This window comes from Taeniopygia guttata, chromosome 24 (assembly GCF_048771995.1).
Source record: "Taeniopygia guttata chromosome 24, bTaeGut7.mat, whole genome shotgun sequence".
Classification (NCBI taxonomy): domain Eukaryota; kingdom Metazoa; phylum Chordata; class Aves; order Passeriformes; family Estrildidae; genus Taeniopygia; species Taeniopygia guttata.
Genome location: NC_133049.1, coordinates 4,749,327 through 4,774,263, shown reverse-complemented (window position 1 = coordinate 4,774,263; position 24,937 = coordinate 4,749,327). Strand labels below are relative to the sequence as shown.

The window sequence follows — 24,937 nt, the reverse complement described above, 5'->3', positions numbered from 1 at the left end:
ATGCCCGGGGAAGAAAGGGCTGCGATGGATGCTTGCTCTTTTTCATTTCCCTAAGCTGATAGACAGGGCTTGTCAACTGCAATCAAGGGGGAAAAAAAAATAAATCTCGAAACCAGCTACTGTTCTGTTCCATATTTCATGTTCTCCGTGCAGCAGGGGAGTCCCAGTCCTAGAAAATTCTTGCTTTGAATTAGGAAAAAAAAAATTTATTCTAAAAGCCACACCTGGTTCTCACACAGTCCACAGTGAATCTGGGGGCTCGGTGGCACGACAGGTTTCATTGATAAAAAGGAATTTTAAGTGTGTGTACATTAATAAATAGAAGACGGGCCCACCTGAGCTGGCCAGCACGAGAACTCGGGTCACCAGAAGTGAATGCCACGTTCTGGGGAGCTCTGAAGGCGTTGCTGACAATCTTCTGGAGCTCTGAGCATCATCTGCTAAGGGCTGGAAACTGGTGAAGTGAACCTTGAACCAAACACAGCACAGCTGATTTTATACACAAACCCTGTGGGGGTTTCATCCAGTTCTTGTAAAGCTTAGAACTGAACTTGGGCTAAATCCAACCCTCTTAAGTCCTGACTCAAGTTTTGCCCTTCCCCTTTCTCCTCCCCTTTTTCTACCTCATTGAGCTTGATTTCAAAAATGGAAACACATTTTAACGTGCCCCATTAAAATATTTTCTCCTTTTTGAGGGGGTGAGGTGGGTCCTGAGTGAGAAGCAAACCTTAAATAAATGAACCTTGGAACTGAGGGAGCCAAGATCAATGTCAGGAATTTAATTTCCTTTTCCATACCCTTCAAACAGTGCTCAGCACCATCAGGGCCTGCCTTGGACCTTGGAGCCATCCAAACCTCAAACCCCGACCTCAGGAATCCTCAGGAATCCTCAGGAATCCTCAGGAATCCTCAGGAATCCTCAGCTTCTGCCATGGAAGCAGAATCCTGATCCCTTAAACCCCTTCCCCTCTCCCGTGGCAAGGAGGAAGGATCACTAATAGGGCTGTGGAGTAATTAGTCATTAAGCCCTGTATCCCATTAAGAGCTGCCAACAGCAGATGCCAAGGGAAGGGTGGGAGAGGAGCCTCAGGGCACATTGATATCCCCCAATATTCCCCTCTGGAATGCCTCCAAGGGGTGCCAGAGGATGGCACCAGGCTCTGTTCAGTGTGCCAGGATGAGGAGCAGTGGCCATAAAATAAAACACAACGAGTTCCACCTCAGCACCATCCCTGGGTGTGTTTAAAACAAGCCTGGCTGTGGCACTGGGTGCCAGGCTTGAGTTGAGGTGCTGGGGATGGGTTGGACTCGATGATTTTGAAGGTTTCCTCCAAGCTGGTGGATCTGTGAACACCAGGACAGAGCTCTTCCCATGGAGGGCGTGGAGTGTCCCCCTCTGGAGACATCCCAAAATCACCTGGACACATTCCTGAGTCCCCTGGGCGTGGGGGCTGGTCTGAGTGATGTCCAGAGGTCCCTTCCAACCTCTGATCCCAGATTTTGGGACAGCAGTGGAATCTTTGTCCCTGGACTGTCCTTCCCTTCCTTCCCTTTAATGCCCCACGCTCCTCCCCTGCCTTAAAGTGAATAATGCAGTGGATGAGGCAGGCAACATCTTGCCCATATATATTCCCCCCAAAAAACCCCTTTTATTTCCTGCAGAGATAAGGATATCTCCCATCTTTATGAGTTCCACATTGCAATCAATGTGGCCTGCATTTAAAAAGCACGCACAAACACGCATCCATCCATCTATAGGCTGTACATGTTCCCATCCGTGCCATCCAGACTGAATATTTTGCCACACTCGGCAGGATTAAGTGCACATTGCCACGGAGAAATAAATAAATAAACAACCAGCAATTTCTCAATTTCTCCCTGCTGCGTGGCGGCGGTGAAAATTGCTTGGAAAATAGGGAACTATTATAAATATTCTATATATAACCAGGCATTGTGGAGGGAAAGGGGTGGGGGGGAAAGGGGAGAAGGTTGGTGTGTTTGAAAAATGGGAACACAAAGGAGGGCATAGAAACCTACCCAGCCATTTCCACCTCGGTGCTATTTATAGCTGCAGTGTTGGAGGTGTTTGTTTAAAGGGGCACTGGAGGGGCATGGAGGGACCAAGCCCTCCTTGAAGGAGCCTTGCAAACAATATTCCCCTGGCAAAGGGAAGGAGAACTCGTCTGGCCTGAAAAATCATGGCTGTTCTTGCCTTTTTTTTTTTTTTCCTCCCCTATTTTCCAGAATTGAAGTTTTAAATTGTGTTTGCTTCCTCGTTAACACTTTTGTTCCTCTAGCCTGGGGAGGTGGCTCGCTGGTTTTGGGGTCGGGCCCCAAACTGAAAAGAGAAGAAAGAGGGAAATTAGCAATCATTTCTGCCACCACCCTTCCCAAATTTCCCTTCTTTACAGCAGGCATTGGCAAGGGGAATCAAATTTCAAAATGTTCTGGTTAACTCCACAGTTGGTCGAAAGTAAAAATGAAAAATATTCGCCTGAGCGCTGCCAATTCTGCTGAGATTGTATTTCGTTTTGAAATTCAGTCGAAATATTGAAATAATTGGGATGAAAAATCCAACCAGCTCCTCAGAGAATCCTTTGCTTCTGAAGGGTTATAGTAGGAACCCCTGAAGAGCTCTCTATTGTTCCCCAGTGAGATGCCATATGGAGTAGGAGGGGTGGGAACTCGAGGGAAGAGTTATGACAATGAAAACAAAAACATAAATAAAAGAAAGGAAGTTCTGTGTTCTCAGCGGGGACGGGGCTGAGGATTCACCAGCCCAGCCACAAGACATTTCTGCTGCTCCAGCAGGGCACGGGGAGGATGGCAACAGCACGGGAGGGTTCTCTCAGGGCTGCTTTTCACAGAATCTGGAGGCCAGCAAGTGAAGGAGCATCCCTGGAGGCTCCAGTCAGCACTTCCAGCTCAGCCCCACTGGCCAGACAAGTTCTGGGTGTTTTGATTCATCACAGAGAAGAAGAAGATGTTGTCCCACACTGCTGCTCTGGGGAGATGTTGGATGGGGATCGGGGTTTGTGTCCGTGGCTGTCACCAGTGTGAAAATCCTGGGATGGGTTGGGTTGGATGGGACCTTAAAATCCAGTTCATTCCAACCCTGCTGTGGGCATAGACACCTTCCATTAGGCCAGGTTGGCCTTGAACTGTCCTTGGGATGGGAATATTGGAGCTGCAGTAAGGGAATATCTGTTCCTTGCTGTCCTGTTCTCTGTAGGGATGGCAGTCACCAAGGTTTTCCCTGCTAAGACCACTCTGTGGAACCTGTCCCACATTCCCAGTTGTGCTGCCTCTTCCTGGGGCATCTGGAGTGCAGATCCAGCCCATCAGCTTCTCAAAATGCTCCTCCAAATCAAACCCTCCCAAGGGCCTTGGGATGGGAATATTGGAGCTGCAGTAAGGGAATATCTGTTCCCTGTTCTCCAGGACTCTTTAGGGATGGCAGCCACCAAGGTGTTCCCTGCTAAGATCTCTCTGTGGAGCCTGTCCCACAGGCAGTTGTGCTGCCTCTCCCTGGGGCAGCTGGAGTGCAGATCCAGCCCATCAACTCCTCCAAATGCACTCCCAGTCCTCCAGGCTGTGGCAGGAGCCACATCAGCCACGAGAACACCCGTTCCCCTCTGGAGAGCCGCCACTCCTCAGCTGCCCCAGAGGAGCCTTTCTGCTGGAAATGGCCACAGCTGGTTGTTCTGAGAAGCTCAGAAAAGCTCTCTGGGAGCAGGCTGGGGGCCCAGCCCCGCTGTGTCCGAGCAGAGAGGGAGGGGATGCTCTGAGAGCCTCCCCAGGGCTGTTTATTGAGGCTACAGGGGTGCTGATCCTGCAGCCTCTGTGCGCCTCCCCAGGGGCTCACTGGCACACAAAACCTGCCCTGCTCTCCTCCCAGAGCTGGAAACACAGCAAAGTCATGCCCATGGCCAGGGGAAGCACTCCCAGCAGCCTGAAGAGCTTTCACAGCCCAGTGCAGCTCACTGCCCCGGCACAAACAATGCTCATGTCCATATAAAAACTGTGCAGAAACAGCAGCTATCAGATTCTGTGCTTAATTATAGGTTTTAATTGTTTAGCTGCAGGGGCATTTGGCAGTCATTAATACACCCTCACCAAAAAAAAAAAGAAAAAAAAATAAACTTGAAAGAAGTTGAATCGACCTGAGAAAATAAAATATCATCCTACGAAATGCTTGATATATTGTTACTTTGATAAGTTCAAACAAGTGTGACTCACTATACAACCATTCTATCAATTCTGAACAAAAAACTGCATGGGATTATTATGCTTTTAATCCAAAGAGCTGGGTATTTGGAATTCCTCAAGCCCTTTGTGGTGTCATATTAGCTAGGCCAGTCTCTCATGAAAAGAATGTATTGTTGAATAGAGTTGAGTCCGGATCTCTGCTCCATTGGGTTGATAAAATGGCAGTTGATTTAAAAAGAACCAGCTTGTCTGGAGAAAGGATTAGCAGATTAAGAGACTGCATGTAATTTTTTTTTATGTAATGTAAAGTTACATTTCATAACTAAAAGGGATTAATTAAAACGTTAATAGAAGAAGAGATGTTATTTTTCCAGGGACAAATGCCTCACCACACATATGAACATTCACTTTAGTTGCTGCTGCCTCGACAGTAGGAAACGAAATGCTATTCTCTGTGGGCAAGAGTTGACACAGAAAAGAGAGACAAGAGGTTTGTATGGTGGCTCAGCATTTTATTTTCCTGTTGCACTGATCTGGGTTTCAAAACTGAGCAAAATTTCCCTGTGCAGCCAGCTATATATATATATATATATATATATATATATATATATAAAAATATCTATACATATCCACACAAATTCATGCTTATTTATCCCACTTGAAGAATGCAGCAAAACTCTTTTGCCTGACATATTTTCTGCTCTAATATGATGCCTTTCTTCCCTTTTTTCTGTGTTTTGTGTCTGCTTTTGAGACAGGGATCAAATCCTGCTGTCTGCAAGTGCATTTTCAGTGATTTAACAACGATTTTGCACCAGAGGAAGGTGACCAGGACTGTCCCCATGCCCTGTCCTGTGGTTTGCAGGAAAGTTGCAAAGCTTGGCCATAAAAGCCTTACCTGAGCCCATTTTTACACTGTTTATATCGAAAAGTTCAAAGTAAATCCCACCAGGAGGAGGTGGCAAGAAGCTGTCAAATTTACTGCCTGTGTCACCAAGTCCCAGCTTGTCTGAAACCCCTGGGCTGGGGCTTTGCTGTTTTGTTCTGCTTCCTTTTCTTCCCCGGCGATGAATTTTTTTGGCCGGTGAATTTTGGGCTCCCCAGGTTTTCTTTGAGGCTTTTGTGAAGGGATCCAGGGGCACTGAGGAAAGCTGGGCTGAGCCCCTGCCCTGGGATGAGGCACCTGCCAGAGCTGAGGGGTTTTGGGGGCAAAGCACCACAGGTGCCCTGCCCTGAGCCCCCCAGCCCTGCCCCAGGGCACCTCTTCTCTCCCCTGCCCCCCATCCCAGCTGAAGAGGAGCTTCCTCTCAGTTAAAAATTAATAATTAAAAAAAAAACCCAAACTAACTCCTACCATAAATCAAAATCCATCCTTATTTTCAGGGCTTCCCCACCTATGCAAATTGTGCATCCTCCCCATTAAGGAACACCACAAATAATGTTTTTTTAGCTCTAGCACCTGAATCTACCTGTGCAATAAATTTTAATTGAGTGTAATAAACTCGTTTCATTACTGCCCCCAACACCTGTGTACAGCTGTGCATTGATGATGCCATATTTGCAAAGAGGAGGAATTTCATTTCACCCTTAAATTCCCCTTCCTTTCACAAAAATTTGGATAACATGGCAAGAAACCACCATAAAAAAAAAAAAAAAAAAAACTACAGGCTGTAATAAAAACTACATGTTGAAATATTTATTTAAGGCAATGCCAAACCTATTTCGAAGTGATAACAAAGTTGAATTTGATTTTTTTTTTTTTTTTTGTGCCTATCTCCTCATGGATCACAAGGGAAAACCTTTAATGAGGAATTTTCTTCCCTCCCCTTTCCTCAGCCACTATTTAAACTATGCCCTGAAGTAGGAGGGTTGCTGCTGGTTCTTTGCTAAGAATAGCATCCCACCCATTTCACTGCAGATGTTTCCATTCACTGTACAAATGTTCAATGAATTTTTCAATCCCACCAGATTCCTGGCCTCAGCCATGTCAAGAGACAAAGAGCTCCACAGGTTTTTGTCAACTGTACAAAACCCGCTTCTTTCTAAGGGTTTTCAATGTACTGCAATTCACCTTCCCTGCTCCTTTTATTATTTACTCCTATGTTCTCTCATCTGAACAATCTCTTTCAAGAAATTATTCTTTTCAGCACTTTTGCAGGCCTCTAATTATTTCTGTTGTCCATCTCCCAGCTGTTTCTATTTATTCCCTGGCCCCCTTTGCTTAGGAGTGACCAATATCACAGGACGCTGATACAATATCTTATATTTTCAATATCGTGTTCCATTGGAGTTGGTGGGTTTTTTCCTACCACTTCACTGGTGTTTTTTTAGCCACTGCTGCAGCCTGAACAGTGATACCATTGAACTGCTCACTCACAGACCTCTTTTTTCCCCCGCTTTGGCAATAACTTAGATAGATATGGGCTGTCCAAATATTCTTTTGAAGAGTTCCCTTGGAGTTACCAGCTGGGAATTTCCACCCAGCCCCACAAGATTTCCCTTTGACTATACAGGGTTCCATTAAAATCATTCACCCACCTTCAGCTTAGCCCCAAAATCACTTTTCCTGCCTTATTTTTCAGTTTTCCTGCCTTATTTTCAGTTTTCCTGCCTTATTTTTCACTTTTCCTGCCTTACTTTTCATTTTCCTGCCTTATTTTTCACTTTTCCTGCCTTATTTTTCCCCTTTCCCAACTCAGTAGTAAATACATTCGAGCAACTACAAAGCCCTGGGCACAGCAGTGATTTTTGAGTAGGCAAAGGGATATTTCCTCCCATCCTGGGGTGCTGTAGGGATGGGAAGGGCTTTTTTCCTCCCTCCTAAACCACATCAGGGCTTTACCAGTCATCCCTTGGCTCCTGGGCTTCCTCAGTCCCTTCTCAGAGACTTGATCCCAAAATTTTCTGACATATGAATCCTGTCACCCAGCCCTGGTTTGCTGACCCAGAGTGTTACAGAGATGTGATTTCCCTTCCAGGAGCTGCTCTGGCTCCTCTGTCTCATATCCAGGAGTTCTTTTCCCCAATCCATTTGCAAGAACCTCCTCATTCAGCTTTGCCCAGTACTTAATTAAGCCTTGCTGATTTGCAGCGTGCAGGGGGAACATCTCCAAAGGGGCAGGTTTCCTATGGAGCAGCTGATTTCAGCAGGATTATCACTTTTTTTTTCCCCTTTCCTCCTGTCAATAACTCACTCACGTCTTTCACAGTCACAGGTGTGTGCTCAAAGCTCCACCGGTGCTTCCCTGGAAGAGTTAATAGGGAGATATGGCATTTATTTCTCTGCAATATTGTGCTTTTCCTGAAGTGTTCTTCAAGCCTCCCTCAAGTGTAACAACTCTTTTCCCTCCCAGGCCCACTGTTCTGGCAAATCTATCGATTCTCTGCGAGTTGTTTGTGTCTCATGTGCTCTTCAAATCCCCCCTTACCCTTCCTAATTTCCAGCTTGTGCCTAAGCCAGTATTGTTTATATCCCACTCTGCTGACGCCACTGGGGTTGGTTCTTTTCCACTTTCTGGTGATATTTGTCCCGTGAAAAGCACAGTCTGATGGATTATTCCTCCTTCTTTAAAGTTTTGCTGAAGTAGAATGCAGGCATGGCCGAGGGGATCCACACCACGCTCAAATTGCCCGGCACAAGACAAGTTTGAGGAGCAACAGTACAAATTGGTGGTTTAGTATTAATTAGATTGGCCCTGCCTTTATCACATCACCTGTAGGAGTCAGATTTCTCCCATCCTGGAGCTGGAATAGCAGCAGTAACCTCAGGGTTAAAGCTTTCTGCAGCTCCACAGAGCCCCACGATAAGAATTCAGCATATCCTTGTATCATTTTATGCAAGGCAGACAAGGTGATTTATAAGTTATTCTCCCCGAGCTTCAATTAATTTCACTTAGGACATTTTCACAGTTGTACAATAAATGTTTAAATTAAGACATTTCCCTGCTCCCCACCCTGCTGTGGAATGGAACTGAATATTAACTGGTTATTGGGTGCCATTCATGGCCTGTGCAATTACAGATAAGAACATCGATCTGGCAGAAAAACAAATTGGCTCTTAAAAGAGGGTGGTTGGGATCTGACAGGTTAAGATGATTAGGCATCCCTCTAATGGATTCTGGATATTACTCCTGCATCCAGGCAGGAAGCAGACATCCACCCCACTGCTGGGTACCAGGCAGTGCCCTGCCCTCACGCAGCAAACCCAGCTAGAAAATTCCCTGCAGGGTTTCAGGCCAGTTCTTTGCTCCCTGAATTCATCTTCTTGGTTTGTCCTGGGGGTTTATGGCACTGGGTGGATAATGCAGTACTAAAAGGGAAAAAGGTTGGGATTTTTGGGATATAACCCTCTGATATAAGCTTTTTCTGATATAAGCCTCTCTGATTTCCAAAACTGAGGAAAGCTCCAATTCTCAGGCTGGAGAAACCCACGAAGAGATTGCCTCAGGTTTGGGACCTCCAGGTTGTCACAACCACAGAGATACCCTTGGGGTTAATTCTAAATAAGGAGGACATTGGACTCGGGGATTTTTATTCCCTGATAAAGTATGAAATAACCAAAACACTAAAAATTTCCAGGGTTTGAATTATAATTGTTCTACCAGCTCATTAAAAAAAATCACATGGGTGTAAATATAAATATAAAAATCTAAATCTAAATCTAAAAAGTGAGAATCTGCAGCTTTAAGGATAGCAGAGGCTTTATAAATTCTTCTTTAGGAGCAGCTCTGCAATGTAGAAGCTCCAGCATGGCCACCAGCAGCTGCACCTTTGGCAGCCACACCAAGGCATTGTTCTCGTTCCTCGGCTCTATTTGGATTTAACCAGACTAAACTATACCCACACTGAGCCTGCACTGGCCAAAGATGTGACCACAACAAAGATTGGGCTGAAAATAACTGATCTATAGCTCTGCCCAGCTCCTGGGTAGGACAATCAATTCCACGCATTTCTTGTCTCCAGAAAGGTCACTCGTCATGTTATTAATGTGCTCCAAACACAGGCTGCAGATTTCCTCTGCAGTTGCTGGCTGGGCTGATTTTTCATTTTCCCACAATGAGGAGATGTTTTCTAAATGTTCTGTCATGGAGCTGGGAGGCTTTTACAGTAAAGGGCTTGAAAAATTAAATGAGAATGGTGTCAGTAATGTCATTGGAAAGAGCTGGGAACGGTGCTCACACACTGTGGTGGTGATTCCACCAGCACTGAGAGCTCCACTGCAGCCTGGACAGAGTCACCCCCACATGTGGCCTCAAATCCAAGAGAAAATCAGCCCAAATTGTAAATTTTGGCATGTGGAGCACTGGCTTTCTTGCTCACATCACTGGGGTTTGATTTGATAAATTAATCTCATAGAGGAGGATGTTCTGTCCCCAGCTCGGTGTGGCTGTCCCTGCTGTCCTCTCCGGCCCCTGGGACTGGCAGTGCAGTCAGCAAAACTGAGATTTGGGGTTTGGTGAGAGCCCTACTGGAACACAGCCCTGTCCCTGTGACAGCAGAGACTCACCCACCTCACCCCAGCACGTCAGGAATCCAACTCCTCGCAGGGAGAACCTCATGGACAACACCCAAACAAGTCAGAATTATCATCAAATTGCTGCTTTCCACCGCCTCAGGTCCAGAACTGGGTCTAAAATATTTTCATTTTCTTTTCCAGCTAGATCTTCAAGTGTCTACTTCTTGTATGTATGAAAAAAAACCACAAAAGGCTTGCAATTTTTTTTCCCCCCACGCTCATATTTTTTAAAATGAGAATTGCATTTAATGCTTTCTGTTAGGGAAAAGAGGAGATGAAAACAAATGAGGGAGTATGAAAACTAATAATTCTCCATCTCTCCTCTCATTTCATGAACAATCTTGCTCAGAGCTTTGGAAAACCTAATGAAGTTGAAAAGACAAAGAGGTTCTGATTTTTTCCTCCAGATTCCTCCCCTGTGTTGTGAGCCATCTGTAGCTCCAATGAAAGACATTTTCCACTCAGTTAATCCAGAGACTAAACCTTCCCAAACTCTCTCCATGTTTTGTGTTAAGAATCCATTGTGAGATCCTGTTATCAGTGCAGCTTGAGATACTGCAGTGACATAAAATCTTGTAGATAATACAGGCTGAGCTGCATTCAGAAAGCACCTGATAAAACCAGCAGAAATGCAAAAAAAATCCACTTTTTTTCACCCAATGACCTCCCCAAATCTATGTCTTGCTCTTGACTTTTTATGAGCAGTTTGGCTTTAGATTTGATCCAAAGCCCTTGAAATAATTTGAGAGATTCCTGTTGACCCCACCAAGGCTGACATCAATCCTACAAAGGGGACTACAAAGGAGCTGCTGCATCTTTCAAAAACAAAGATGAAAATTTGTGCCAAACCCATTTCTTTTCTCACAGGTACAGCTGCCACTCGTCCCTCGATTTTTCCGTGGTGCTGTTCAGGAAAATGAGTGCAGGGTTTGACCATAAATTCCCATTTTTTTCCCCTGTGTCTGATCAGGATCTGGCTCTGCTCTGGGAAACCAGTGGCAGGTTTTGCAAAGAGGTGAATGGGGGCAGGATTAAACCCTAATGAAAACCATTTTTTAAGTCTTTTGGCTTCCCAGTGTGTGCCACCCTAAACAAATGGCTGCTGGTGCTGTAGCAAACACCCAGAGTGTGGTTTTAGTGCAGAATAATCACAAGGAAACGCAGATTATAAATTCTAGCAGTGAAATATGACCGTGATAAAAACCACAAATAGACCCAGAAGGGCTCGTGGCGATTTAAGGCAGATCTGTTAAAATGCGTGCACGATATTACAAGTTTGGGATTGTGCTGAGCTGAGCTTTTAAAGGTTTAAACCCCCCAAGAGGGCTCCACCAGCTCGTGTGTCACCTGAATTCCCTGTGACATCAGCCTTTTGGAGGGGCAGCACCTTCAGAGCACTCGCACAACACCGCCAGCACCGTGCTCCTTCCTTCTTATTTCCACCCTGCATTAAGCCTGATAGCTCCCCACCTTATTTTTTCCTTTTAATTGAGCTGGCTCATTCCTACCAAGCAGATCCAGCCCTCCTGAAAGCAGCTCTGTATTGATCAAACCTGACCTATTTTCTTGGTGCACCCACCCAGCTCCCGTGGCAGCTCCATCAATATCCTCCATTTGCTGCAGCGGGGACGAGGTGCACGCTCAGGCTTTGAGACCTGTTCACTCATCGATCTGATTAATAAAATCATCAATGGGTGAATTATTATCAATTGCAGGGACAGCTTTTGGGACACACACGCACGGCCTGGACCGTGCTCTCAGCCACTCGTTTTTTATAGGCTGTCAACAGCCAGGCTTTGCCCTCCCTTTGGTTGGAATTCTGCATATTCAGGTGAAAATTGAACAAATTCAACTTAATAATTGCATTTACCTGTAGAAAATTCTGCACTGCTTCACCCCGTGGTACCTGAGTATTTTAACCCCGTGGCACTTGAGCATTTCAAGAGAATTTTAAACCAAAACTTTCCCCAGCATCTTAAAGAAGAAAATGATGAAGTTTATAGAATTGCTCACAAGCACATCAAGAGACTCAAAACCTCCACAGAAAATTCAGGCTCAGAATTCAGACCTCTTAAAACATAAGCTTGAGATTTAATGTTTTCCTCCTTATTCCATCCAATATACTTTTTTTTTCTGAAGGAAAACGTTGGGGAAAAGCAAGGAGGAAGCTGTACAGCTTCACAGCCCTGCTCCAGGCCCCATGGCCACCCCAGCCCTCTTTAATATATTTATTTATTGAAATCCATCACCCTGTTCTGAGGAACTGAAGCCACCATTCTGTGTGCCACTCTTCCCCCCTCGCAAACACTCTTGCAGAAATTTGGAATTTATCAGCAGAGATTAATTGAATCCCACCAGTACTGTACATCAAATGGAAGAACAGGGCCCCTATTTATCTCTTAAAGTTCTGAAAATGAAAAACATCTAATCACTGGTTGCGTTTGATGAATGCCTCATTGTTCTCCTCGCCGGAGAGGCATTTCATATGGCACTGGCAACACTGTGCTGCTGGGGAGGGGGCTGCAGCACGGCTTGGAAAAGTATAATTCCATTTACATCCAGCATAAATATAAAGTTTCCATGATATGGGATTTTTTTTTCTCTCTGTTTTTTTTTTTTCCCTTCCCTCCCATGGCAAAAAAAAAAAAATGTTCTTAAGGCGGAGCAAGCAGAAACTAATACAATTAAATACTTTGCTTTGCCTGCCAAGGACATTTGACTGCTACTGTGCTACATCAGGTATGTAATGAAAGGCAAATGACAACGAATCTTAATGTGGTGGGGAGCTTGGGTAACTGTAGTTTTATGTCAGGGATAGCCTGGCAGAGAAAAGCTGCATTGTACCCAGGATTAGCAGAACTGCAGGATTTCATTAATGACCGAACAGCTCCGGAGCAAAACAAAGATAGTTAGGGAGTAAAAAGAGAACATGACCAGAATGTGTGGCACTAATTGGAAATGTATATTATCTTCCCGTGCTGGGGGAGCAGCTCTGGGTGCTGCCCATCGTCATCTGGGCAGTGCCACTCGGGGCTGAGGCTGTTCCCAGGTTGGGGCAAGGCTGGATGAGCTGGGGGTGATGGGGTTTGGGGTGGACACATGGACAGGAAACAAACCGGGCTCAGGTGGGGCAGGGGTCCCATCTCCAGCTCCTCACCCTCCTCCAAGAAGGGACAACCTCGGCAGGTTCCTCACCCAGACTGGATTTCTGCCCTCAAACACCCATCCCTCCCTCCCTCGCCATATAGAAATGACAAAACAGAGCGGCCTTTCAGAGCAGAAAACGAAATTTGCTCCTGGACAGCTTCATTTTTCTTCAGAGTCAGCATCAGCGACGCTTTCTCCCAGGCAGCATCGCTTCCAGTAAGGCATCGCTTCCATCTGCAAAACAAACTGGAAAATGACAACTCTGCCCATGCAGGGATGGTGCAAAGTCGATTAAAAGCAGCAGGAATTGCTGCACTGCTCATTCTGTACCCAGCTTTGTGTTGTCACATTGCTCAGCCCTTATTTCTCATTCTTCTCCCAGAAAATCAGAGCTTTTCTTAATATTATTTCAAATTTCTGCAGAATGTACAAGTTGTCTGCAGTCATATCCAGAAACTTTTTGCTCAGGACAGTGAGAAAAATAAAAGTGGAAGGATAAAAATCCCCCTTTTTTCATGCAAACCCTGCAATTCTGAATGGGACAGACCCTCCCTCTACACTCAGCTCCTGTTGCAAGGCTTGGGGCTGTGATATTTACACCCATTCAGATGCTTTTTTTATATGGTCAAAGTGGTGTAAAACAGCTCAAGTCAAATGACAATTAAGCTTATTACTTGAGACAGCTTTTTTTTTTTTTTTAAGGGAAAAAACCTCCAAACTGCTTGCCCTTGACCACTAGGCAGAAGGGAGGGGGAAGGGAGAGAAGGAGGGAGTGAAGAGAGACTCCTTAAGACAATTTTGAAACAGTCCAGTACTTCCCTGATCACTTTGCAAAGTTGAAATATGATTACAACCTTTTTGCATACAGAAAGGACCCATTTAAATGAAAAATTAGCTGCCTTAACAGGTCAAGCACACAGTTACATTAATGTTGTGTAGAACAATAAATCAACTTCGATCCCCAATTGAAAAAATGCTAATTTAACCCAGCGATTCACTGATTGTACTTCCCCCCGTGGATGGAAATCTTTTATTTTTTTTTTCCCCTTTATTTTTTTTTTTATTTTATTTTTATTCAACGCCAGGCAGCGATTTTGCCGGCCCTCCTAATGGCGCTCTCGCAGACTATCAGCATTTCAGTGGAATTCTGATCATGGTTTTAATATTCCATGCAGCTTTGCCCCCTCTGATTTCATGCTGAAACATTAACAAGAGCTGACACTGGAGATTAGAAGCAGACAGCTGGAATGCCAGGTCTTTGTTGCAGCATGGACATGAGCCAACATCGTTCAACCGCAGCCAAGAGGGACCTGGGAAAGTCTTCTTAAGAAGGGGAGGTGGGAGAGGGGCAGACAAGGTAGTTTACTGAAGGGCATGTACAAGTAGATAATTGCAGAGCCCTTTCATCTCTTAAAGCCAAATTCTAATCAATCCCGCTTTATTAAGAGGGTCATTAAAGGTAAAATTAAAGTGGGGGGGAAAGAAAAATCGCCATTAAGCTCGGCGAGCATAAAAGTTTGGAGTAGAAAGCGACCTCAGGGCTGCAGCCACCTCGGATTTGTCTGCTTGTTGTTTGCAGTGGTGCTGGTTGGAAATGCAGTGCTGGTCTCCTTAAAAAAAAAAAAAAAATTTAATCCACTTAGTTCCAGGTGAATAAATTGAGAAATAAACCTGGATTTATGTGCTGGTGCAGTGTGTGGACTGTAAATTCCCAGGCAAAAAGGAGGAGGTGGTATAACACAACATTCTTGTGGCTAATAAATTGTTTCCCGAGAAGAGAGACCTAATAAAGAGACATAATTTCATCCCAGCCATGGGGCAACTCTTACTCTTCATCCATTCTTCAGGGAGGAACCTGGGGAGGAGACAGCAGATGCTCCATGGCAATGCTGCGTGGGTTTGGGGGGCTGGTTTGAGTGGGTTCTTTTGAATAGGAACTTCTGAAGGTCCAATTATGTGGTTTATATATGGATATAGTGTGCATTGACATACATGTCAAGTGTGTATATATATATATATATATATATATATATATATATATATATATATATACACACACTATACAAAATATAAAGATAATATATATTAAAAAATATTTAATAAATAGTGCAGATACTCAGACAAACCTGGGGTAAATCACTCAAGAAAGGAATTTCAGATGAAAGCAGCACTGGGGGAAGCAGCTTAGCACTGAAAATGATACCTGGGGAAGCCCAAGGATCACAGTGTTTATCCCATCACACAGAACCTTGCAGCTTAAAAATCAGGATCAGATAAAAATCCTGATCCCAATCCCACTGCCCCCTCTACTCCAGCCCCCTTGTGATCAAGGAAAGAGGTTCCCCAGCTTGGGGACCTTTCCAGGCTGGGATCTGGAGTGATTCATGTGCTGACTGGCCTTTTATTTACCTATTTAATAATTCCCATCTGCCCCTCTCACCAGCCCTTCCTCCTTCCCTGCCCCTTCCATCTTAGAGATGTACAGAATAATAAACAAAGAGCAAATATTTGCACTAATAATCAGAAGGTGATCTAAATATTGGACTCAGAAGTCTCAGCAAAGAGTGGATGAATGGGAAGCATTTAATACTTTCCCCTTCTACACATCTTTCCACCAAAGGCATGAAACGACTTCCTGAAAATGATTTACAATTACCTTGTGCCTCCTTTGATTTCTGTAGCAGCCCGGAACAAGGCTCTGAACTCGGCCCAGATTTAAAAATCTCCTTGTTAATTAGTAATCCTCACAACAGCACCCAGGCAGGGCAGGAATCCAGGCAGAATTGAGGCTGCTGGGGAAACTGAGGCACGGGGAGCAAGGATGCAGTTCGTGCTCCGGTGATGGAGAAAGTCCAGGATTAATCTGGGAAAAGCAACCTGGAGGTGAGGAAGAGCAGGACAGTCCCCACAGCAAAGCCAAGGTGAATTTGAGGCTCTAATCTGGGTTTAAATCGAGCTGTGGGGGCACTGAGGAACCCACAGGTGAGGCCAGCCATACCTGCTGTGAGAGGCACTTTATTGATCCACTGAGGAGTTTCTTTCCCTGGCTGATCACTCTCACTTGAGGAGAAAAAAAAAAGGAAAAGTGCTCTTTATTTCTATTTTGGAGTTGGCCTGGCTCAGTAATAGGCTTTTATGCTTATCTCTAGTAGATTAAATGGCCTTTTGGTATCTCCTGGACGTGCCAGGGCACTGCCAGCATGGAGCAATTGAGCCATTTCTCCCCATCCTTTTTCCTAAATAAACTCTTCTTTCAGTCTGCCACTGAGGCACCCTCACTTTACCCCTCAAACCTCTTGAAAAAACAAGGTTGATATCAGAATTACAGCCTGGGATGGGATGGGAATGCCCTTCCTCTGCCCACACTCTGCCTCCTCCAAGGAGAGCTGCAGCCCAAGCCTCCTGTGCTTTCTATCTGCTCTCCTCCTCCCAACCTTTTCAAGCTCACTTCCAGGACTTTGTACCCCTGGAAAGGCTGGTTTGCACTCCTGAATTGTGGGTTAGGGCTGTGATTTATTGGTTTGAGTTTATCACAGCAAGGTTTGCCTGCAGGGAATATCTGCCCCATTTATATATATATACATATATACACAAATATATATATGTATACACACACATTCCAACACAGGGACAAGCACAAACCAGAAATCTGTCAGCACAGACACATTAGTGATCCTCCATGCCAGAAAATGCAATATCAAGATTTAAAATTTGCGTAAGAGTTAATATCAAGCTCAGGTATGACAGCTCCAGACCTCGCTGTCACAACTGAACTTCCCAGCCCAGCTCTGCCAAAGCTGCTCCATTTCTTGCCTCCCTCCAGGACCCTTTTTTATCTCTCTGTTTGATCTCCCTTCCCTGTGGCATTATCCTCTCCCCGGGCTGGTTTTTGGTAGTGCAGCCCCTGTTTTGGGATCCTCGGGGGGAATGTTTTGCTATGTAAATGCAAACACTGTCCCTGCGTGGTGCCTCCTGTTGTTCCTGCTTTCCTTTTGCTAATTGATTTGTTCTTGTCTAGACTTGAGCTCATTACAAGGAGCACTAAAGGCTCAGCATCATTTATTTCATGGCTAAGTCAATCTGTGCTGGAGTGCTGGGGCTCTAGATTGGATAAGGAACAGGTTCCTGCAGATGGAAATGGGCTGGGAAGAGAAAAATAAAAGCTGAACCAGGTAATGAACGGAAATGGAATGGCCATCATCGAATCCACGGATACCATTGACCTTTCTCAGATTTACATCATTATCTAAAGTTCACCAGAGACCTTCCATGCTTGTTATCATTATCCCTCATTAGAAGTCACTCTAGAAGCATTAACAAGCTTCTGAAATGCTCGGCTAATTGCTTTAATAAGGCAATATCAATACTAAGCCATCGTTCCCATGATTAGATAGAGGCGGGGACCCTTCAGGCTTTGCCTCCTTGGGTTTAAATGCTGGGTTGGGGGGCCTGAGGGAGGAAAGAAAAAGGATTTCCTTGGAGAATGGAGCTCTTGGAGTGGACATAAAATGCTCTGATGTTGCAGAGTGCAGCTGTATTTTGAATAACTGGGGCTACACTGTTCCACCAAACAGAGGAGGTGAGCAGTCCTTCACCCAGAGGTGCACGTGGGAGCTCTCCAAATTTGGGCTGGTGAGCTTCCAAAACAAACCCTTCCTCGGACAATTGTACAAAACAAGGAAACCACATCCATACATTTGTCTGGGCTTGGTGATCGGCCAGCACAAGGCAGCTGAGCTTTACTCCAGCAGGATCTGATTCATTCCAGGGGAGGTGGGACAGGGGCATTTTTGGGACATGGACACGCTCAGGGACATTTACAGCAATGGGGCATCCCATGGAACTGCAAAAAAAAATCCAAATTTGACTTTGCAGTCACTTCTCCCTAAGGATTCTGCTTTTTTTTTGTGAAAATAAGAGCACACACAATCAGCTCGTGTCCCTCTCCTGTCAGATGAATCATTTTATTAAATTTCCTGGCCTGACCTTGTCTGCTGGGAGAGAAAGGAGGGCAGAACCAGGCCAGAGAGAGCAGCCCCTCCTCTTTAATGGCAGCAGTGAGTCAGCCCCATTATGGGGACAAACCCTCCCTATTTCAGCAAATTCAAGAGTTCCATGAGCTGGACCTTTCCTGCTTTATCTCCTCCTTCAGGGCCTGGTGATAAATCACATATTTCTCTGAGAAGCACCAAAGAGAGCGAGAAAGCTCCAGGACAGACAGTGGCACTTGCAGGAATGATGCAAAAGGGTGAGGAGCTGAACCTGCTTGGGAGGAATGATAATCCTACAAACCTGAAGGGTTTTTTCCTACAGACATGTAGGAAACATTTTTCCTACAAACATTTAGGAATGCTACATTTCTGTAGCATTTTTTCCTACAAACCTGAAGGGTTTGTAGGACCATTCTCCCTTCCCAGTGGGGGCCAAACCTTCATCTTTCCCAGCAGATTCTGCAATGAATCCCATATTTCCCCAGACAAATCTGCAGCCCATATAAAGCAGGAACAATGGGACCCTCCCAAAATAGCCTGGATTTCATAACAACCCCAACACTGAGCTATTGTCAGGCAGGGCTATTGTATAGGGCCATGGCAGAACATTTGGCTCCAATACTCAGGAGCTTGGGCCTGGTGCATTCTAAAAAATGCCACGGCATCAGTTTTCACTCAGGGATGGTGTTTGCTCGGCAGATAATAGCAGATAATTCCTCCAGCCCTCCTGACAGCTTCAGCTGACCAACAGATCCCAGTCCAGCTTCTGGTCCAATGAAAAGAGGATTTTTAATTTTTTTTTTTACCCCCCTCATTCGTTTGTATTTGTCAAATCTCTGTTAGTAATTGTAGGGGAAGAAGAAGCAGTAAATGAGATGATGGACACAGGGTCATGTTTGGTAATAATGAACTTGAAATAAGTGGAAAAGGAACTGGCTTTTAAAAATGAAATAATGAAAGTAAAGTCTTTTTGGTGGCTTTTTTTTTTTTTAGGGGGTTACCAGTTTGTTGGGTTTTTTTTATGCAGGTGATTTTCTATTAATATCTTTAATTTTAGCTTCTACAACTTGTGGCAGCATTTTTGTGGCCATAACCCCAAAATTAATTAGCAATTCTTTCCTAGACAACAGATCTGGCTGGAATTCAGCATTTTAAAGGTGTGCAGGGAGGAACTGCATCATTTTTGGGGGAATTGGGCTGCAATGGGACGAGCTCAGAGGTGCTGCTGAATGTGATTTATACACAAACCCAGGGGCTTCCACTGCTCAAAACAGGAGCCTGGAACTGAAGTCCATCAAAAGGCTCAGTGCCCACAGATTTCAGTGACTTTGGATTAACCCCCATGCTTTTAATTACCAGAGGCAAAAGAACATCATTTTACCTTCCCAATAATCCCAGACCTTGCTTGCAGCTATTTAACAAAGCAAAAATAATCTCCCGGAGCTTTTTGTTTCTGGCTCGCCCCAGCCCAGTGCCCGTGGAGTGGATTATTCTGCTGCTGACCTTGTTTGTGCAGCCCCTTTCTGGAAGTGAAATAGTTACCAAACTATTTAAACTATTGTGTGTGGGTGAGGAGGATCAAACCAGCATTTTTGTTCATCAATTCAGATTAAAAATTTAATTTCATGCTACAATGAACCCATACAGAGTTATATCTATTAAGGTCACCTATTTCTTGTACTCCAGCTTGCTTTAGGTATTGATGACTGCAAAAACTCTTTAGAAGATAAGAATCACAGCTCCAGCCTTCTCAGCTCTCACAGTTTTAATGTTAGACACAATTTTCCTGACTCTGAAATACCTTGGACTTTATGTTTGAGAATGAGGAGGAAAAAAAAAAATGAACTCACTCTCTCTTTCTCCCTCCCTCTCAGTTGCTGCCTGGAATTTTTAAATAACAGAGATCTGGCTTTAATTGAGGCTTTCATTGTTTGAAAAGGAGCTACAAGTATTTCTAAACTAAAATATTTGCATAGTTTCTTGCTCTCTCTGCTAAATGCTGAGAGGTGCTGGACGTCTCTCTGAACTGTCCCTTCTGGAGAACACAATTCCTGTCCTGTTACTGCAAGAGAAAAGATTTGTGGAAAGGTCTTCTGAATACATATTTAACATCTAAATGTTTTCCTTGCTATCTTTGGGCCAAGTCCTTATTGGATTGTTACTCAAACAAAACTCCCATTCATGTCAAAGCAAGCCAGCCTTTCATTAGCTCAGGAATTTTGCAAATTTGTGGTTAGTGCATCCAGAAATTGGTAGCGTTTCATTGATCAAATAAAATAATTTTTAAAGAGGGATTTTCAGCACCAAAACAAAGATGTGTGGCCATTCGGAAGCACTTCAGGATAAACTCACTGGTTTAACCAATCTTGGTTTGGTTGGGTTTTGTTTTTTGTTTTTTGTTTTTTGCTCATTGGCTCTCAAATGATTATATCTGGGTTTGTCCCAGGGATCTGTGGCTCAGGAGGTGATTTTTGGTACAGCCATCCCAATTTTCACCATGAAGAACGGGCCCTTGAAGTGGCCTGACAGTGAAATGCAATCAAGCACAGGTTTCTTTTTGAAGGCAGGTATTTCTATCATCTCCATGCCATAAAAAGGATGAAGTATCTCCAAAATTGCCCATTAATTTGTCTGTAACTCCCAATTTTATTTGGAGTTATTCTGAGTCTCCCAGAACAGGATCTCACCCAGCTCAGGCACAATTTGCCCAACAAATCCCCGCTGCCTTTTCTTCCTTGTTACGCTCTAGGTGTGAACAGATACTCAGTTCAATTATCTTTTTTTTTTTCCCAATCATTTTCCATTGGCTGGCCCTGAAATGACTGCTGGGTGATTCTCCACTTCCTGCACTTCACATCTCCCCTCCACAACCTTTTTTGGGAGCTCAGCATCCCTCGTGCCCTTTCAGAGATATCCCTTCCCCATGTTCTCAGAGTCAACAGCACTGAGATTGCACCAAGCACTGTGTAAATATTACAGCATCAAGTCCATCAGGCCAATCACCATTTCACACATTTAATTTTCCAGCAAAATTTAAAAAAAAATCTGCTAAAAGAGGCACTGCTGAAATGTTTCATCATCATCACCATTCCTCCACTGCACAAATCAACTTTTCCTTTGCCTCGAATGAGTTTGCAGTCAAATGTTGAGTCATGGTGAACTGCAAACAGTTCCTTGAAATTAAAAAATTAAAGGATTACATGACTAGACAGCCAGAAGTGGCTTATCAGCCACTGGAGCAGAGAAAACAAGGAATTAAAAGGACAGCACCAGTCCAGCCAGGCTCGCCTTAAGGTAGCAGGGCCTGAAAGTTGAATCAGATTCCATGCCCCTACACCTTTCCATGTCCCTACACCTTTCCCTCCATGTCCCTACACCTTTCCATGCCCCTACACCTTTCCATGCCCCTACACCTTTCCATGCTCCTACACCTTTCAATGTCCCTACACCTTTCCATGCCCCTACACCTTTCCATGCCCCTTCACCTTTCCATGCCCCTACACCTTTCCATGCCCCTCACCTTTCCATGCCTCTACACCTTTCCATGCCCTACACCTTTCCATGCCCCTACACCTTTCCATGCCCCTACACCTTTCCATGCCCCTACACCTTTCCATGCCCCTACACCTTTCCCTCCATGTCCTTCTCAGTTTACCTGCAGCACAATTAAATAGAAATCACCATTTCTCCCACAGGCAGATGAATTCATCCCTGCTGTAAATCACTTTTTTTTTGGGTGAGGATAAGAGTCAGCTCATTCCCTTTGGCCTCCCTGCATGACATGATCTTTGGGTTCCCCATTCCCACGATGAAGCTGATAAACCCCAGCGTGGCAAATCGTGCCACAGGGTCCAGGGGAGGACCATTAGTGGCTGCCATCCCTGGCCATGAGACATTCCTGCCATCCCTGCAGATTCCCCTTTGGAACAGCAGTGTGGACACTGTTCCAGCTCAGCACTGAAAATATCTCCCCCCAGTTTGAAGACAAACAAATATCTCCCCCCATTCTGAAGACAAGGGAGCGCTTTCAGAGACTTCTTGGAGGAAAATCCCTGGTGGGGCTGGAACATCCTTCCTCGACAGGAAGGATGCTGAGCAAAAGCAGGAGGGCTTTTCTTTAAAAAAGAGTTGGAAAAGGGGGAATTGAGGGGCTGATTCCCACAGGGAATCCTTATTCTTAACTCTTAAAAGTTCCTTATTCCTCGAGTGAAGGATTGGGAAGAGCCAGGAGAGCTGGCAGTGCCTCCCTGCACAGGGCTGGCATGGTAAGGGTTAATATTTAAAGAGGGGAAAACAGGACAGGCTGGAATCTCATATTCTCTGGTGGCTTTGAGGATGCTGGAATGGTTTTTTAGGATGGGTCAGATCCTAGGAAAAAGAAATGTGGAACTAGACCTGGTGTGTGCTGGGTCTGGCCTGGCCCTCTGTACCTAAACCCCAACCAGAAAAGAGGAGGATCTCTTCCACCTGTGACTTTTCAATCCCTCTAAATAATTTCTATTTGCCTTTTCTGGATCAACACCAAGTATTTTGTGTCAAACTGTCCAGAAATTGGTAGTGAATGTTTATTTCAGCTGTCCAGGCATTGGTCTGGACAATGGCATGGATTAAGCAAGCCTTGCTCAGCTGAGATGAATTTTTTTATGAATCAAGTTTTTTATGTGAAAGGAGCTCATCACCACCTGAACATTCCATTACCTGGCTGGCACAGCAGCAGTTCAGTTCACTGTAATTGCTTCCTGAGATTTAATTGTCTCCAAACAATGAAAACAGTCACAGAAAGAACACTGCAGATCCATTCTTGGAGGCTCTAAGGATTATATTTTGACTTCAGTTGTAGTTAAATGGCAGCAGAGTCTAAAGTCAAATTTATTTAATTAGCTGCCATTTTTATCATATTAATAATTAACATCCCTGTCCTGTTGAAATTCAGATTATTGCTCTGGAAGAGGGGGAAAGTAATAATGGGCAGTGTTCAAGAGAAGGTGTCAAGACAAGTGCTCTGCTCCAGGCAGCCAGGCTGTTCCTTGGACAGGAGATATTACAAATTTACACATCAGGGCTTGGGGCACTCTCACTGATGGGAAATCGAATTTTGTGGCTGTTCTTTCCCTGCTGAGCCAGCCAAGGTGGAGCCCCACAGGTAAATCCCTCTGGGAGGACTCTGGACCTGTGTGGCTGCAGATTTCCTGCCCCACGTTGGCATCACATCCCTGCTTTGCACTTTTCCTGCCCCTAAAATGGCTCGAGGAGGAGAAGAGGGCATTCCCTGCCTCCCAAACCGTGGCTTTAACTCCACCCTCGCTTCTGGAACATTCCTGATGCTTTTCCAGCATCGGGGGGCTGCTGCAGGATAAATGCAGTCATGGGAGATGCTGGGAATCAGAGGGAGCAGGGAGCTCAGGAAATTTGAGCTGAGCTCTTGGAAAGACATTGTCCTTAAATTTAAGGAATCCCTTGAAGAGTAAGAACCAACAAGTTCCCTGTTACCCATCCCCACATTATTAAATACCATCCCCAAGTTATTAAATATATTATTAAATGCATTATTAGACACAGGGGCTTCATCAAAGAGCAAAATAGAAGAAAAAAGATAAATAAGTCACCCTGTCCCAAGCTTCTGCCTCCTTTTCTTCACCTGCACTGCTCCCAGCCCAATCTGTCAAGGATTAATTTAGGTCCCATCTCACCAAGGTCTCCCTCCCTAAAGCTCCTTCATTTCCCTCGGAGTGCTCAGCTCATAAGTTGCTCTCCCTTGGTGTTTGGAATATGGGGAGGAAGAGCCAGTGGGGCTAAAAGAAACTGTAGATTTAACCTGGATCTAATGGCAGCAATTTGACATCTTGTCTTAGCAATAAATCTCTCCTATATTGTCTCCTGAAATCAAAAGAAAACAGGGGTGGGGGGGAAAAAATGATTGCAGCAAAGAATTGAAACAAAGCAGGAGCAGCTTCCCTTTGCTCACAGGTGGGCATCACCTCAGCCAGCTGAGATTGTGAAATATAGATGAAAAAAATATATATATAAAAAAACCTACAGTCTATATATATAGACCTACAGTCTGCTCATCTCTCTCCACCAAGAGGCAAGGTCCAGACCTCCCAGAAAAAGAAATTTATTCCCTTTTTCCTGACACTCAGGTTGTCCTGAGGCTTCCCCCTCTCCAGGTGGACTCTGCAGCTTCCATCTGCTCAATGTTTAGCAGATATTTGGTTACTCAGAGAGAGGGGAGCAGGCATCAATCTTCATGAAAAAGGTGGCAGGAGGTGACATCTGCCCCCCTCTGCTGCAGGAGGCTGTGGTGGTGGGGAAAGAGGGAAAAATTTGGATATTTCAAATATCAGAGCCCTCATGGGGAAGCGAGGCTGAGGGAAAGGAAGACTGAGCAGCATTCAGATGGGAATTCAGTTTGGAAAGCCATCCACAGAGTTAAAGGGATAAAATCTGTGTCTGGAGAGAGAATTCCCAAACAAATCCAGACAGATTTCACAAGAATTGGGCTGCTGCAATGGGATTTAACCCGCAGTGACCACCTGGGAATGGCCTGGGCTGGGTCCCAGCCCTGGGCACACCGGAGCTGGCACAGGCACTGGGCACTGACCACGGAAATAACAGAGTTTTGTCACAAAGCAGAGATGATTTTTTAGTGCTCAGGTAGGTACTGAGTGCCTGGAACCTTCTTCCATCACAGCCTCGGGGCGTAATTAACACTGACCCTTCCACCTGCTTCCATTAGGGATAATTAACAAACAGGACAGGAGCTTTGGCTCTAAAAAATTACAGATATTACAAATTTACACACCAGGGCTTGGGGCACTCCCACGGATGGGACACCGAATTTTGTGGTCATAATGAAAAATAAAAAGTAATAAAATAATAAATGTTGCGGTGATAATTAACAAACAGTGAGCAGCACAAGGTGCAGTCTGGCTTGGAAGCCAAAAAAATTTAAAAAAAAAAAAAAAGGATCAAACTAGGTAAAAAAAGATCTGGCCTCAGATACACTGTGGAAAAAAAAAAGGGCTGGATTCAAAGCAGCCCTTTTTTATAATGGCCTGTATAATATATTTTATAT

General features: G+C 44.7%; 1 long non-coding RNA gene across 1 annotated transcript; it reads left to right on the top strand.

The window, feature by feature from the left end:
- The first annotated feature begins 11,355 nt into the window (after positions 1 to 11,355).
- Positions 11,356 to 13,198, top strand: LOC140680522 (uncharacterized). The gene is made up of 2 exons (XR_012051883.1): positions 11,356 to 12,463; positions 12,973 to 13,198. It is a non-coding gene; the product is annotated as an uncharacterized lncRNA (long non-coding RNA).
- The last annotated feature ends 11,739 nt before the right edge of the window (positions 13,199 to 24,937 follow it).